General features: G+C 36.5%; 1 protein-coding gene across 6 annotated transcripts in view; it reads left to right on the top strand.

The window, feature by feature from the left end:
* LOC149674035 (uncharacterized) overlaps window positions 1–17,699 on the top strand; it is a 111,614-nt gene that overhangs the window by 72,319 nt on the left and 21,596 nt on the right. The window lies entirely within an intron of this gene.

Genomic DNA, 17,699 nt, shown 5'->3' with positions numbered 1-17,699 from the left:
GTAATCTTCTTTGCATGGTTTCGTCATTGATTCCACATACGAGCCTGTCTCGGATCATTTCGTTGAGGTTTGTACCGAAACTGCAATGTTCAGACAGTTTTCTGAGCTCGGAAACGTAGATTGCCACGGACTCCCCTTGTTTTCGGTTCCGGTTGTTGAAATGGAATCGCTCCACTATTTTTGAAGGTTTCGGATCGAAATGTTGTTTCAGCACTGTCACCAAGTCAGCATAGGTCTTGTCTGGGATCGTGAGTGGTCGGAGTAGATTCCGTAGTAGAGCATACGTATTGGGATCCAATATCGTTTGTAGTATCGCTCGCTGTTTATCGTTGTCGGTAATGGAGTTAACTTTGAAATATGCATCGAGGCGCTCAGCATACTGGGTCCATGATTCGACTCTGCTGTCAAAGATCTCTAACCTGCCGTAGACGACTGCCATGTCTGGATGTTGCGAGGTAGAGGTGTCGTAGCGGTGTTCGGTAGAAATGTCTTGTTGTTGTCTGGTTGCACTGCTCTTTAACGTAAAGTGTAAAATGCCTCCGTCGCCATTGTTGTGTATGCTTGATCTTCCGTATTGAATGTGGTCGGGAATAAAACTTAACAGTGTTTATTTACATTGGTTGCAAAAGTTACATGGCGGTCGACGTATGAGACGATCCGGTTAAAACTCTTCGTATTTATACATAAACAATTTGTTATCTTATCGTTTAAAGATTAAAGTCGTTTTTAATACATCATGGAAAATATGTTTTTTATAGGCGATTTAGTAGACATAACAGTTTAAAATAGTTATTTTGATAAGAACACCTAAAACATAATCTCTAGGTACTTTTGCCAAGGCCTATGCGAAATATCACCTTCACGCTCCCTTTAAGAGAAGTCGACATCGTTATAGTATTAATAAAAACTGTCATTGTAGACAAAGACTGGAAAGTGTAAAAGATAAGGTTTGAAAATGAACTGCCTGAAGTAACAGATATTAAAATTTTCACTTTTGAAGACATCATTATAAAACATCAATTATTTTAAAAAATTCTTATCTTACTTTTTTTCACCAAAATTACTTCGGGAAAGTATTTTAAAAAGGAACATGCGCGTTATTTTGAAAATACTACGGCTTTACATTTTATTTTTTATCAAAAATTTAAAATTAGGTAGAAAATTCGACCCTATAACGAGAGAAAATCGTTGAGAGCTTATAAAATATAAACCGTATTAAAACTTTACAAAACGTATTCTTAAATTGTAAAGCTTTCAAAGCATTAAATATTAACGTGCTGTGTTGCTCTCAAAGATCACGATCAATCTACAGATCTTTTCGACACTAATAACTAAATCACAAAGAAAAGGCCTATATTATTTTCCGCTTCGCAATATTTTCAATTTTAAAATATAAAAATTTAAACTCTTCAAGAGAAATCTTTTCAGATATCCAAGCATTTGAATCTCCTAGAATCAAATGTTAGTTGAAAGTAAAACCAGTACCAAGCTAGTATCCCTTAAACCCTTCTAGGTGACAACTACTATTGAGGACAAAATACTTGGGTAAATATTGCTGAAAAATATTTTGCGAAAATGAAATTTTGGTGAAAAAAAGTAAGATAAGAATTTTTTAAAATAATTGATGTTTTATAATGATGTCTTCAAAAGTGAAAATTTTAATATCTGTTACTTCAGGCAGTTCATTTTCAAACCTTATCTTTTACACTTTCCAGTCTTTGTCTACAATGACAGTTTTTATTAATATCTGTCACTTCAGTCTTCATATTAATTAAAATTGTTTAGAAAATATGGGAGAAAAAGTCTTAGGGCGTTGCGCGTTCATCGGTAATCTAGCTTAATTACCAGTCGTCGGTAATGCGACTAAATTACCAGTCGTCGGTAATGCGACTAAATTACCGGTCGTCGGTAATGCGACTAAATCACCGGTCGTCGGTAATCTAGCTTAATCACCGGTCGTCGGTAATCTAGCTTAATCACCGGTCGTCGGTAATCTAGCTTAATCACCGGTCGTCGGTAATCTAGCTTAATCACCGGTCGTCGGTAATCTAGCTTAATCACCGGTCGTCGGTAATCTAGCTTAATCACCGGTCGTCGGTAATCTAGCTTAATCACCGGTCGTCGGTAATCTAGCTTAATCACCGGTCGTCGGTAATCTAGCTTAATCACCGGTCGTCGGTAATCTAGCTTAATCACCGGTCGTCGGTAATCTAGCTTAATCACCGGTCGTCGGTAATCTAGCTTAATTACCGGTCGTCGGTAATCTAGCTTAATTACCGGTCGTCGGTAATCTAGCTTAATTACCGGTCGTCGGTAATCTAGCTTAATTACCGGTCGTCGGTAATCTAGCTTAATTACCGGTCGTCGGTAATCTAGCTTAATTACCGGTCGTCGGTAATCTAGCTTAATTACCGGTCGTCGGTAATCTAGCTTAATTACCGGTCGTCGGTAATCTAGCTTAATCACCGGTCGTCGGTAATCTAGCTTAATCACCGGTCGTCGGTAATCTAGCTTAATCACAGCTTAATTACCGGTCGTCGGTAATCTAGCTTAATTACCGGTCGTCGGTAATCTAGCTTAATTACCGGTCGTCGGTAATCTAGCTTAATTACCGGTCGTCGGTAATCTAGCTTAATTACCGGTCGTCGGTAATCTAGCTTAATTACCGGTCGTCGGTAATCTAGCTTAATTACCGGTCGTCGGTAATCTAGCTTAATTACCGGTCGTCGGTAATCTAGCTTAATTACCGGTCGTCGGTAATCTAGCTTAATTACCGGTCGTCGGTAATCTAGCTTAATCGCCGGTCGTCGGTAATCTAGCTTAATCGCCGGTCGTCGGTAATCTAGCTTAATCGCCGGTCGTCGGTAATCTAGCTTAATTACCGGTCGTCGGTAATCTAGCTTAATTACCGGTCGTCGGTAATCTAGCTTAATTACTGGTCGTCGGTAATCTAGCTTAATTACCGGTCGTCGGTAATCTAGCTTAATTACCGGTCGTCGGTAATCTAGCTTAATTACCGGTCGTCGGTAATCTAGCTTAATCACCGGTCGTCGGTAATCTAGCTTAATCACCGGTCGTCGGTAATCTAGCTTAATCACCGGTCGTCGGTAATCTAGCTTAATCACCGGTCGTCGGTAATCTAGCTTAATCACCGGTCGTCGGTAATCTAGCTTAATCACCGGTCGTCGGTAATCTAGCTTAATCACCGGTCGTCGGTAATCTAGCTTAATTACCGGTCGTCGGTAATCTAGCTTAATTACCGGTCGTCGGTAATCTAGCTTAATTACCGGTCGTCGGTAATCTAGCTTAATTACCGGTCGTCGGTAATCTAGCTTAATTACCGGTCGTCGGTAATATAGCTTAATCGCCGGTCGTCGGTAATCTAGCTTAATCGCCGGTTGTCGGTAATCTAGCTTAATCGCCGGTCGTCGGTAATCTAGCTTAATTGCCGGTCGTCGGTAATCTAGCTTAATTACCGGTCGTCGGTAATCTAGCTTAATTACCGGTCGTCGGTAATCTAGCTTAATTACCGGTCGTCGGTAATCTAGCTTAATTACCGGTCGTCGGTAATCTAGCTTAATTACCGGTCGTCGGTAATCTAGCTTAATTACCGGTCGTCGGTAATCTAGCTTAATTACCGGTCGTCGGTAATCTAGCTTAATTACGGGTCGTCGGTAATCTAGCTTAATTACCGGTCGTCGGTAATCTAGCTTAATTACCGGTCTTCGGTAATCTAGCTTAATTACCGGTCTTCGGTAATCTAGCTTAATTACCGGTCTTCGGTAATCTAGCTTAATTACCGGTCTTCGGTAATCTAGCTTAATTACCGGTCGTCGGTAATCTAGCTTAATTACCGGTCGTCGGTAATCTAGCTTATTTACCAGTCGGCGGTAACCCTTAATTGGTAATCTAGATTAATTACCCTTAATTGGTAATCTAGATTAATTACCCTTAATTGGTAATCTAGATTAATTACCCTTAATTGGTAATCTAGATTAATTACCCTTAATTGATAATCTAAATTAATTACCCTTAATTGATAATCTAGATTAATTACCCTTAATTGATAATCTAGATTAATTACCCTTAATTGATAATATTAATTACCCTTAATTGATAATCAAGATTAATTACCCTTAATTGGTAATCTAGATTAATTACCCTTAATTGGTTATTTAATTAGTAACCCTTAATTCGTTATCTAGTTTAATAACCTCTAATTGGTAGTCTAGTTTAATTACTTCTAATTGATCATCCAGAATAATTAGCAGGGAAAAGTTAAAATGTTTATTAAGCTAGTCTGAATTTGACTATATCCGCGACAATTTAGACCCGTGTGTTTTGAAGGCGTCGCTGTAGCGGCCGCGTCAACGTCACTGCAGCAATATTAAAGCCGTCTTATCTCACTATCGATAGGCCATTCCAACCAAAAGGCATTAAGAAGGAACAATCGGATTATTATGAGGCAACTATACGTTAAAAAAGGCCAACATTGGTCTCGCTGATATTTCCTAATAAAACAGTGGATAAATGCTAAAATATAGCAGATTGGGGTAGTTTTTAAAATTTAAGTTAAACATACTTAAAATTAATTTTTCTTAATAACAAGAAAAATGATCCTAGATTATAGTTTAAAGTTTAATTTAAGACCGTTCCCAAAACTAACCAACGTATAGTTTTCCTAAATCACGAATAACAGATTTGTTTTTTTCGAAAAATTTCCCATGTTATTTCTATGGGAAAAATTTCTGTTTAATATCAAAAGGTGTGATTAATTTTATGGAAATGAAAACCACCCTTAGCAACTTTATTTTTTATAAAATAAACTAATTTATGGATCTCTTTGAAATTTTAACCACATATTAAGGGCCCGAATTGTAGTTCTGTGGAATTTTTTCGAATGAATTAATACAATACAAAAAAAACTACATCCAAACAAAAAACCCTCCTTATACATTAAAAGCAGTATGAAGTCTTATCTAAGAGAGCTACCGCTCTCTCAGAATTTTAAATGTCCTCCAATTTATTTGCCTCGAGACCTACTTTGTGATACGCCTATCGATTTTGACTCTCATTATGGAATTTTTAAAGAGAAATCTTCAAAATTTTAACGAGAGTTTTCTACTTTAGCCGTTGGCCCTAACTCTTGGTCTAATTCCTAAAATTGAAATTTGGGAGACCTAGCTCGAGTATACACCTATACTTTTCAATTAAATTCTAATAAAGCTCTTCAGTTTCGTTGCTCGGATGCATCATACGTCTCGTCACCTTCGCTTTCAACTTTTGAAGTTTATTAAAATCTATTGAATGCGTGTAGACATACGACATCTTTAAAAGACGTTTGGTGTCATCAACTAGCCAAGGGTTAGCGCTTTATATGTACCCACTTGCCAAAATGTCCGTCTTTTTCAAGACCAAAAAAGAAAAAGCTGACTCGATACCCTCAACGATTTCTTGACACATGAACGTAACATACTTTGAAGAGCGCGAGTGAGCCAATAAAAAGTAGACAACATTTTCCAAAGCCTTCGAACCAGTAGACATTTAGGGCTATTATTGAAGTTAACCCATCCTTAATGTACTTGTAGAATAGAATATCTTTCGGAGCTATTTAGGTCTAGACTCTGAAAGGGGTAATAAATGTGTTGGGTTGAGCCCTTTTTTTTTCGGGTTTTTCGCAGCTTCTTTCCAAGAAAATAGGTAAAGGTTTATACTCCTTAGATGGACAAAGATGGAACACCCTGAAAGAGGGGAGATTGTCGATAAGTTGTTCCATATACGCGCGTTATTTTGGTCTTTTGCAGACTGCCGTCTTCATGCTCTATCTCTTTGCGCTATTTCTTATTTTCTTCTCTACTGGACAGTCTAGGGCAGCCGATGCTTCATCTCAGTCCAACAAACCCATTATTGTACAAACCTGACCCTACAATCAAAGAACTGTATTCAAAACGGGACTGGAATCATTGGAAAGAATTAAGTCAAAAATAGCGCGGATACTTTATTTACTAAAACTTTAGATAATGAGAACGTCGGTCAGATTTTGATTGAAATTCAAATACAAAGTAAAAATGTCCGATTTTATTTTCATGTTTTAGGCCTAATAACAACAATTTTGAACATTGTTTAAAAATCATTAGCTTTTTAAAAAATTTTTAAAGTTGATATTGAAGCTATCTAAAGCAAAACTAAGATCTTAGATGAACTAAAATTGACCCATGATTGATTTTATTTTCAAATATATTCAGAAAGAAAGCCATTAAATGACGGCGTTACTCGTCCCTGTAGTGATAATGTCCCTTGGATACCATCCAGTAATGCACGCATAGTACTCTCCCTATGACACAGAACTCGTATAACCCGGGGCTAATATTGGTTCATCTCTATCCTCATCTTGTTGTCGGTTTTTCCTTCTACTTTCTCTTCCTCCCATTGCTGGCAGAAAAATGGGGATAGGAAGATTCGGAGGCAGGCTGGTATTTGCAAGGAGCCCTAATGTCAGGGTCGCTAACGGTGAACCCGAAGAAGAGGAGTCAGGAGGTTTTGTATTTATCCAGCCGATAGATGTCGGGGCTAGGATTAGTCGAGAGAATAGAGGGCGGAAGAAGGGGGGATAGAAAAGGGGGCTAAACGGAAGCGGGATCGAGATTCCGGCATTAATCTCCCTTGTATTTCTGGCGCTGATTTCCTGCCATTCGTCTTCAAACCGCCCTCAAAACAACTAACCAGCCTCCTACTTTTTGTCATCTCAATACCGACTCTATGCTTTTGTACTCGACTCCAATGCCTATTATTACATTCAGATGTTAATTATTTGAAGTCACTTCGCGGGATTGACCTGCAGTTTCTTTACTGCACTTAAAGATATGGGGAAAGACTTTCGGCTTGCATTAGACCATCGTCTCCTTAACGTCGGTTAGAAGTCAACACCAATGTTTTGGTTGGGTTGCCTATTTTGCCATTCTGAAGTAAATGAATTTAACTAGTTTGAAACCTTCATGCTTCCTTTTAAAGTAAACGTTTGTAGAGAAAACAAGGTATGAAAGCAACATAGAACTTCCAGTCTTTAGAACGTCGTTGTAACTTTATAATATTAAAATGTAAAGGAAAATACCTCGAGGGTGTCATAACTTAAGTTTAAATTGCTTTCTCTCCACTGACATTGACTTAAAACAAACAGTGGTAGAGAAAATAAGCTTTTGGAAATATGTCAATTAATATAGCATCTCATTGTTGATCGTCTTCGAAGTATGTTATGGTGTGATATGGCCAGAAGCTCATTGCTAAAGTTGTTATGACAAAATCTGCTACTTTTTTTCGACGTCACTAAGCATCCGTTTCAAACTTCTTAAGCGTAAGGCGTGTGTTTTCTAACTTAAGAACCTTAAATAAACGTCCGATTAATTTTAGTTGACTGTAAACCTATTTACCACTATCTCAAGAATACTAAATATATTGGGTTGAGGCCCAAAGAAGCCGAGAAAATAAGAGTTGAATAAGCCTGAATTGTCTTTTATCCTAAGATATATATTCAGTTATAGCACACTTCGAATTTTTTAGATTTTTATGACAGTGTACCTTAAACGTAATAATTTTAAAAGCCTTCGACGAAGAGAAATATATTATTAGATACTTAAAATGGAAACTTTGGATTTTCCTAAAAATAATTACATATACACAGCAAGTATACTTGTATTAATAATGGGCAACTAAAGCATTATTGCAATTTTGAAATGTTTCGATAAAGTAAGAGTAGCAAAATATTGATATAAACAAGCGCAGCGAGAGCGTACAAGGCGTTAGTATAACTAATAATTCCCCATAGAGTATCGCGTTCGAGAATCCAGATAAGAGGCAATGTAGCTATAGCAGAGAGGCAATTTACAACCTTTAAAGTTTATGGACCATTATGAAATTTGTTAAACGCTAACAGCGATATACCATAGCTCGAAATAGCCATAGGAAAATGGGGGGAAAGCAGGCATTAGTCATGCCATCTACTGGTCTGACCCAAAATATACCCTAAAACCGATTCTAGGGAAGATCTCTGCGTGGTACTTAAACTTATATCTTTCTCTACCCCTTTAAAAATATTTTCTAAAATGCTATAAATTTTGAAATACATCCCCAGCTAGCCAGACCTGTCCTACACCTATACTCTCGTTTAAAGCCTTGGAATTCCCTTGGGAAACTGATTTTTGAACTCTCATTTAGATCCTTTTCAAGCCTTCAACTGACTATACAATCTATATTGCAAATTCTCCAACTTTTAAAACGCTTGTGAAATTCTTACGCTTCCTAAACCAGGATCGAATTTGGCGCGAAAGAACCTCGATCGATTTTTATAAACCTAGATTATAGTTTGTGGAGTTTTGTGTTCGTTTGTTTGTTTAGTGTGTGTGTGTGTGTGTGAAGAGATGAGGAACATGAAAATTGAGAAACTTGTGAACAATAGAGCTCCTATGGTCGTATTGGGAGCGGCCGTTTGTGTTAACCCTACCTCCTTCACTTCCATATCGAATAGGAAAAGAGAGGCTCACACTCAAGCCAAGGCTTTCTGCGACACTAACTGAAAGCTTTTGCACTATTCTTAGGGTTTTAATTGAATAACTGGAGCTGGATTGAAAATAATTTCTTGGGAATGGTGCTATCTATAGACGAATACCTTTTCTAACTGCCAGTTCCAGAGTATCCGCAGTAGCTGTAAATATTGTCTATTTATATTCAAACCTAAAGTTCATCAAAATCTCTACGAAATTATATTTTATTTTTAGAGTTACGCTAACACACGTAGATATTGAAATTATGTAATCATAATTTTTCTTGTTATTTATAAAATGGCCGGAGAAATTGTATATGTATATGGGAATATCCGCACGATTACAGCGGCCATTACACTCGCTTTAATCGCTTAAAGGGTTTATAACATCATCTAAATCGGTGGTAAATGATAATTTTTAGTGAAGTATACTTTGATATTAAATAATTCATTACCCCCTTTAAAACACGAGATTATCGGAAGTTGGGAAACCGTGCGGTTTTAGGGATAAGAGCGTAATTATGATGAAGTTTGAACGAAAATGACCCGTCCTGCCATCTCTAATTTCGCGAATTTATCATCTTGAAACTTTGTCAGTTATTACGAATATAATTTTAAATTAGTAAGCCTTGACGTCTATTTAAAATACAAGCTAAAAGACACCGTCTTAGTGCATGAAACAAAACCCCCCATATATTTAAATCAAGTCAAATTAGATTCTTGTTTGAAAACCCCTAAGCCTAAATTCCCTAGAAAAATATATAGTCACGGAAAGCCACACTGCTAAGACCTCTATAACTGTTTTATAATTCGCCTTATTTTTAAATTAAGTGGAAATAGGAGCTTAAAGGGGATTTCTGGAGTACTATACGAGAGAATGACAATAAATTTTTATTTCCCAGCCCTCTCCTCTGATCCCGTGTCTTCTCATCTCAAAACCGGAGAGAGAAAGAGGGGGAAAGTGTAGGTGGAAGGTTAAGGGGGAGTGATTTTAATTTGATATACGAGAATGAGACGTAAGACAGCACTTAGAATCGCCTCATTAAACGCTCGCGCCCGCCGAAAGAGGAATTGAAGTTGCTAGGCCTTGTTTGGGCCTTTGCTTTAGGCTTAGGCTTTCCACTCGTTCCACTTGACGAGACCCAAGAACGCCGACGCGAAACGAACGCCCTTTCGTGGAGAATATTCTTAACCACACTATTCCTTTTAGTTCTAGCTAGTCCACTTTCGGCCTAACCGTAACCCTAACCCTTATCGCGCCCTCTCTCTCTCGCACTGCTTTCCATGAGGGGAAATTCAGAATTTCAAACCGCCATGCCACCAATTTCCCTTTGCCAATGGCTATTACTAAAACAAATCACCGCCTTTATTGCCTTTCATTCGTGTGCTGCAGGGTTGAAGGTCACTCTGCGCGTATGTGTGACCACTTTATGAAGTCGTTTCAGGGTGCGTGATAATGAAATTGGGCTAGCCAGTTCGTAAAATGTCCTGCGCCCTGAGTTTGGGTATAACATGAAGTGTTGTTTTTAATCTGTTTAAGGCTAAGTCAATAATTACCCTTCCCCTGACCATTTCTACGCTAAAATAGCCGGTAGAAAACCTTCGGTTTCAAAACATACCAGGGGCTCAGGCTCATAATAAAAAACGGACAGCGCAGGCGTCAAAAGGCTTGTTTTACCAAAAGTAGCATCTCAAATCTTACCATGCTTTTCATTTAATAAAGAAAGAATTCTGGGTTGAGTTTTCGTGGGTAGTGACGTCAAACAGGAGCCCGCAACGACGAAAGTTGGTAACCAATACAGTTTGAATTTGGGTGCTACTACCCATTTAAATCAAATAATTCAATTTTTCTACTTAAAAAATCCCTCGAAAAAGTTCGAAATATGTTTTTGTCACTAGTATCTATTTCCGAAAAATCGGAGAAAAAAATGTTTTGTGGTTGGAAGAGTAGTGTTTGACGGAAAAGACCTTGGCCATCACTCGGGGACCTGCGGAAGAGAGAGAGCTAGGGAGGGAAGAGTGTCTCAATTCTCAAAAAATGCGAGGATGTGCCCTGTACTATCGTATCCTGACAGCCTGTTGGATACCAGCAGAAAAGACTTTAGTGGGTTTACGACCTCGCTCTCTTCTCCTATTGGCTATACCCGTGTGAAATACTATCTACACCCCGCTTCTCCTCTCGCTATCTTGTTTTCTTTTTTTGTGGCAAAGGCTTAAGGGGGCTCTGTTGGATTATTATACAGTGTAGCCTAGCGAGCTTCCCCGTGTCTCTTCTCTTAGGCCTAATGTTACTGTCGGTAAGAAGGGTAAGGGTTAGGCTTAGAGAAGGGGAATCTTTTAGAACCTTTAGTTCCACCATGCGTGAAGAGTTCTTGTTTTTTTCTTAGAATGCGTTTTTGGGGAGAGATGTTTTCTAACCCTTTTTTGGTTGGTGGCTACTTTTCTTTCTGTCCGTAGAAAGAACTTACGCAAATAACCCATGAATATTGATTGAGTTTACTACATTTTAAAACAATTGAAACTTCTAAAAATTTTCACGCTGAAAGTGATTATTCATGAAAGTCTTGGATAAACTCGTAAAGAGAAAGAAACTTCTTCCTCGCGTGTAAGCCTTGGCTGGGTTTTAGTTTTTTTCTTCTTTTCATGACGATAGAGTTTGATGGACGAACAATGGGCAGGGGTTGGAAGTTGCCTCACCACAAACTTAAGAATAACAATGATTCTGTTTTTCTGGCGTGAAATGTTTTTAACCCTTTTATACTTTTTTTTAAATAAAAAAAACAGTCGTCGTACGTGGGTTGCTTTTGGGGAAAGGTGTCAGCTGTACTGAGTAATGTCCCGAAAATCAATTTCAACTCGTTCTTTTTTCATAGCAAAATACGCGCGGAACAAAATGGGAATTTTGTGTTATTTTTAGCCTTTCTTTGATATGTGGAAAAGTTACATGACGCTGCCTTAAAATAACCACGCTTATGTGGAGTATTATTGTTATTTAATTTCAAGTATCTCATCTTCGATTAATCGGAAAAGTCGAATATTTTTTCCAATAATGAAAAATTCCTCAATTATCGAAAAAATAATTATTGATATAATTAGATTAATTGCGTCTTAAAACGATTAATTCATTCTAAAACGAAGTAAATTATTTAATTAATTAATTTCATTTTAAAGAACTGAGACTTAATAAAAACCCCAAAAATGATTTTACCAGACAAAAATTTAAAAAAAAAAAAACAAAAAAAACAGTTAAATGAGATAAATAATATTAATATTTCTAACAGAATTCAAATCTTAATTTTTAAAAAAGTTTCATAGAAAAATTGATAAGCAGTAAATATAATAATAATCTATAATATAATTGTAAACAATTTCGTACATTTTTTCTGAAATCTAAAATTCGACTTGTCGGCTTGGCTAATAGCGTAATTTTCAATATATATTCGGTATATTCGCACACTCCCACCAATTTCCTATGGATAAGATACACATCAGAAAATACGTTCGCTGTTATCAGCCTCTGTAATTATCCAAAAAAATATCCGAAGGACCCATTTTCCTATTACCCCTTTATCCTCTCAATAGCCCATTGATTTTTACTGACGTCAGTATCACGTGACGGTGATGTACACCTAAAGCAAAGCGTGGTCTATAGATAGACATTGTTCCAACTTCCCAGTCCGTTCTTAATGGGTTTGTCGATGACAGTTGCTAAATGGAGTAAGGGCCAAAGGCGGGCTAGAAACCCATAGACCTTTTCGGTAACATCCATTCTCATTTACCAATGTCAATGTTATTTTAAAAAATGCCAATGTGCGGTGAAAAGCAAAGATATAATAGCTCCGTCCTTCCGTTGAAATAGCCCGTCAATGATAGCCACAATTCTAACCCAATAACCTTCGGTATATTTTTCCCGCCAAAATCATTCGTGGAGCTTTGGTTAATGTTGAATATACTGAATTAATCGAAACCTATCAAATGATGCAATAGCTTAGCATCAAAAAATGTATTTGACTAATACTCAACTGTGTAAACAAAATTTTTCCTTGCCTTGGTTGGGCTAAAATGCAAAATTCCAAGAGAATTTTAGAACCTATATGGCGGGAGTTCGGATAAAAATTTACTTCAACATTTTTATTAGCCTTGGTCATTTTAATATCTTCGGGTTAATTGATTTCAGTTTAACTAATATAAAACGGTACGCCTTTCCACTGTATTAACGTTAACATTACGGATATCAGTGGCTAAGATACGATGCGCTTTTTATTGTCGGAACCCAACGCGTGTTACAGGATTGCCACAGCCATTAATTTATGGCTGGATGCTTTCTCGAGCCCGGCCCTCCTTTTCCGTTAGGCCTTTGCCAAAATTTTATCCATTTAGTTTGAACCATTAAGAATAAGGCTGTCTCGGAGACTACGTTTAGACAAGCGGATCGGTATTTTCTCCATTGCTTCCAGTTAAGCCGATTTGCCCCTGCCTTTTTAGGAAGGGCCGGAAAAAGACGGAAATAGAGCGATCAGGAGGTAGGAAACCTTTTGTTTCTAAGAATAAGAATATAGACGCTAAGCCTTGGCACCCGTTTGCGTGATGGTGGAGTCTAATTGTACTTGTCTCCCTCTTCTTTCGTCCTTAAACGGATTAGGCTTATTTCTAAGCCTTTTTTCCTTCTTTGAGACGTTTTCTTTTATTCGTATAAATATTCTTAGTGATTTAGCTTGAGAGAAATGGGATGCATCGCCTGATTTATTCTGTTTTCGCTGGCTGATAAGGGGTTAAGCTTACATCAGCCCGAACACCCCCCCCCCCTCCGCTCTCCAGGAAAATTTCGCCACTTAACGTTATTGTAAAGATACTATAAGCAAATCGAATTTTATGTCCGTCGCCAAAATCTTGACAAAATTGTTTTTGTCGCGCTTTTTGTAACCTTCACTTGCATCACGCGAATGTATAACATTAGGGATATATTATAAGTCACTAACCCTAATTTTATTTGTGTGCTAAGGTTTCATCTCTTTGATGTGTGCGATTTTCGGTGATTATGGCCAAACAAGTCTATAATCTTGGGGAGATTTCTTGATTAGGCTTAGCAATAAACTTAATTCATTGATTAGGCTTAACAATGAAGGAAATCCCTTAAATAACTTATTAGGCAATGGACGGAATTTGCTGATTGGGTGAAATTATAAGGCGGCTTTTTCTTGAATACTGGTGTAATGCGGGTGAAACATTTCTACAGGGGCCTTCGCATTTTCTATGGAGACAGTTGCGCCTATTGTCTGGCTTTTCCCTAGTACTATTTTTTAGATAAAACCATTATTTTAATTTTAATATTTTTATTTCTAATCAGGATAAATATTGTGTAATTAATTATAATTACAAAGCTAACTTAAACTAACGCTATAATAATTTTTAAACCAAAAAAAATTTATTTAAAATTTTTATTAAAAAAGAAATAATCCCGAATTGAATTATATACAATGTTTCGAACAAAGGTCAATCCTCCAACTTATAAATATTCTATTTAACCAATTTGCATAGTAAAAAATAGGCCAAAATCTTCATAAAATAGACATAATACCCTAATTTACTTTAATTGAGTTCTTTTTTATTCTCTCGTTTTTATTTTAATTTCCCCTTCAACGAATATTCGTGGGTTAATTTTTTTTTCTCTCTCTCTCGCTCGCTCTCGAGCTGTAAGACCATTAAGGAAGATCGCTAAAGAATAGAGAGAGGGTGACGGGGGAAGGGTTGATGGGAAAGGAAGTAAATCTAGTCAAAGAAAATAAGCTTGAAAGAGGAATAAGAAACAAAAGGCCAAGGCTTAGCTGGGCAAAAATAACAAAGAAAAAAACAAAAAGTTTTGAATAGGCAATTAAGGAGGAAAGGATGGGACGGAAAAGAAGGAGAGAGGGAGAGGGAGAGAGAGAGAGAGAGAAAAACGTAACTGTATCGAACATCCGTCGCGCAGTATAATCTTTTGAGAAAAACTCCTCCTCTCTCAGTAATACCGTAATGAAAAGAGAATTTGTTGTTTCTGCTTTTTTATTTTTATTTTTATTTTTATTTTTATTGTTATTGTCCTTTTTTTTGTTCCGAGACGAGCTGTCGTTTCAGGATAAAACTATCGTAAGTATAGTTAATTTGTATTCATATTGGATGGACATCCAAAGGACCTTGGACTTCACTGATTTTCGCTTTATGCTCTTATTAAGTATCCCCGACTTCTCTTCGACGTTTTGCAAGACTTTCAAACATGGCTGTTATTTTGTCGTTTGTAATTTTTATAGTTGAATGAACCATTGACGGACGCACCGCCTTTGTGACTGACAATCAATAATATTAATTCATTGTAGTAATTGTGATTTTAACAATTATTTTAGTTGCGATTTAATTAAACTTAATCCTTATATGTTATTATATAAAAAAGGACTTGGTTTGCCCAAGCCTAAAAAACAAAACGATAAGAGTTTTTTCCAGTTGACTGAAGCGCGGATATTTTATTTTTCTATATAATTTTAAAGACAATCTGTATTTTACTACTCTTTAATTCAATCTCCTGATTTTACTGGTAATGGATTTATTTCCTATAAATTAATTGAAATAAAATATCTTATCTCAGATTTTTCAACAACAATTCCATTTTCGTAAAAATTTTATCATGAAAAATCTGAGATAAGTAATATTTCAATTAATTTATAGGAAATAAATCCATTACCAGTAAAATCAGGAGATTGAATTAAAGAGTAGTAAAATAAGATTGTCTTTAAAATTATATAGAAAAATAAAATATCCGCGCTTCAGTCAACTGGAAAAAACTCTTATCGTTTTGTTTTTTAGGCTTGGGCAAACCAAGTCCTTTTTTATATAATATCTGTTCCTTCAGTCTTTATTTGTATTAATCTATTATAAAATAATATTTGCCTGAAATGCGAAATTTTTCACTACTAGGACGAGGTTAAAAATGGCTCTACACTTCTACTAATTCTTATATGATACGGCTCACAATTCGTTTTAGAACCCGAGCTTTATAGTCAACTTCAAAACACACCTGCCACGATTTTAAACTATCAAAGCCGTATCTTTTACAGTCCACTTTACGATTGCAATTATCCATGACATTGCGTGCACTGCCCTTGTACGTTTACAGTGATTGGCACCGTGGACAGTTATTTTAATTAAAATACTTAGGCCTCAGGTCCAGTTTTAAAAATATCCTTATTTCCAACACTGATCCATCTATCCTTCCAGCTTTTACAATCACCCATTGCATAGACTCACTCAATAGTCTGCCTAAGCATGGATTTATAATAGAAGCTTACGCTTCCTGGATATTTCACTCACCTTAAAACGCGCACAACATTTATTCCTCGTCTGAAATAGTACCAGCCTGGCACACGCGTTTGTGACGTAGAATTTGAGGCAAATTCAGAGGGGGGTTGAAGTTTTTCACGTGATCGAGTTCTAATTTTGAATAGCGCGCGCGCACGCGCGCCAAAAGAAAAAAGTTTGCCTATCAAAATGCCTTACTGAAGGCTACAGGGAAATATCCATGAAGCGTAAGCTTCTATTATAAATCCATGGCCTAAGTAAGGCAACTTAAGCCTTGGTCGAAACTAACATCTAAAATATAAATTAAAAAGGTATCTTAAGTATAGAATTTCAACCGTGACACATAATTAAACAAAAATTAGACCCGCCAGAGAAGTTTTTAATAAATATAGTGTTATATTTATTGAAAAATATCAAGTTAAAGTTTCAAGGCGGTGAAATGGCAAATTAGCGTCGTCTACTGTAGAGTAACGAACAATTAGCGTCGTCTGCTGTAGAATAATCTTTTGAGGTACTTACATTTTTAATTAAATTAACATACTTAGACTTAATTAAATTTGATGAAACTTGAAAAAGGCACACCTTGAATAGTTACTTGTTAATTTAAAAGTATTCCGAAAGCTAACTTCCATGTAGTTTTTAAATGATTCGATGTACAGGAGCACCAAAAACCCCATGTTATTCCTATGGGAAAATCGGCGAAAATCTGTGAATTTTCATTTAACATTACGGGAGGGTGTGGGATCTTATCTAGAAGGGCCTACCGGCCCTCTAGAATTAACGATTTTAAATTTCACTTTTTGCCAACCATCGAGGTTAAACTCTGACATTTAATTTTGATTCTGTTCAATAAGTACGCGTATTTAAACATAAATATAGTTTTTAAAGTATAAACGAAAAACTAATTAGTGATCTGACCTGATACCGAATTTAATGCATTAGTACGTTAGGCTTAGTCTTAGATTGTTGTCCTAATGTAGCAGACGAAATTAAAAGCTGCAAACCAATCTTTGAATGAGCAGTACATGTTTTAAAAATATGTAATATAAATGGGCATTTATCAACCAATCATTCTTAAATAATAATACATTGTAGAAAATACATTCAAAACTAAACCTAAATCATTCTTTTTATCAACTTACTATACTTTTACTCTTTAAGCCATTATCTCCATCTTTTATGCAAATTTCTTGGCGCGAAAATCTTTTTTTTTCCACCCTGCTTGTGTCGCCAACGTTGAAATTCGAATTACAAAGGTTGGCGCCTCCAGTTTTAAAAGTAAAACTATTTTAAACTGAATCAAAGAGACTCCGGTAGTTGTTACAATTATGAACTGACTATGCCGCCATTAATCCGCAAAACCCTTTGTAACCTTACGTTCAGTGTCAACCGAGAAAACTAAATTCAGACCATCTTTCATGGGAAAAGTATAGCTAGAAACAGTTTCAGTTTGTATCCAAAATTAACTTCAAGGACGAGCAGTTTCCACTTGACGGCGCCTTTTCGCGGAGGGAAAAAAACTAGTTAACAATTAGGCTTAGCGTAAAATTTTTTCCCTTTTTTTTATTTGTCGGAAAAATGCCCTAAATTTCGAATTAAGGACTAGCTTGTCCTTACTTTAGAAAAGGATAAAAAAGGCGTAAAATTTAACAGGGTATTGGGGGGGGGAGACATTCGGGTTTAAGACAACGACAAGGGGAAGAAAGAGTTTTATCTCATTAGGAATTTAAATTTTTAAAAACAAACCATGCATTTCAGTAAAGGATACAAAGGTTTTTTTTTGCGACATTAGATTGAATTTGGTTTTAATTTGAATTTGGATACCTAGTTTTTT

The sequence above is a fragment of the Phalangium opilio genome, unplaced genomic scaffold (assembly GCF_054372755.1).
Source record: "Phalangium opilio isolate 3A_F unplaced genomic scaffold, DU_Popi_V2 ptg000048l_1, whole genome shotgun sequence".
Taxonomy (NCBI): domain Eukaryota; kingdom Metazoa; phylum Arthropoda; class Arachnida; order Opiliones; family Phalangiidae; genus Phalangium; species Phalangium opilio.
The sequence above is the reverse complement of the archived record's forward strand: the minus strand, read 5'-3'. Positions and strand labels throughout refer to the sequence as shown.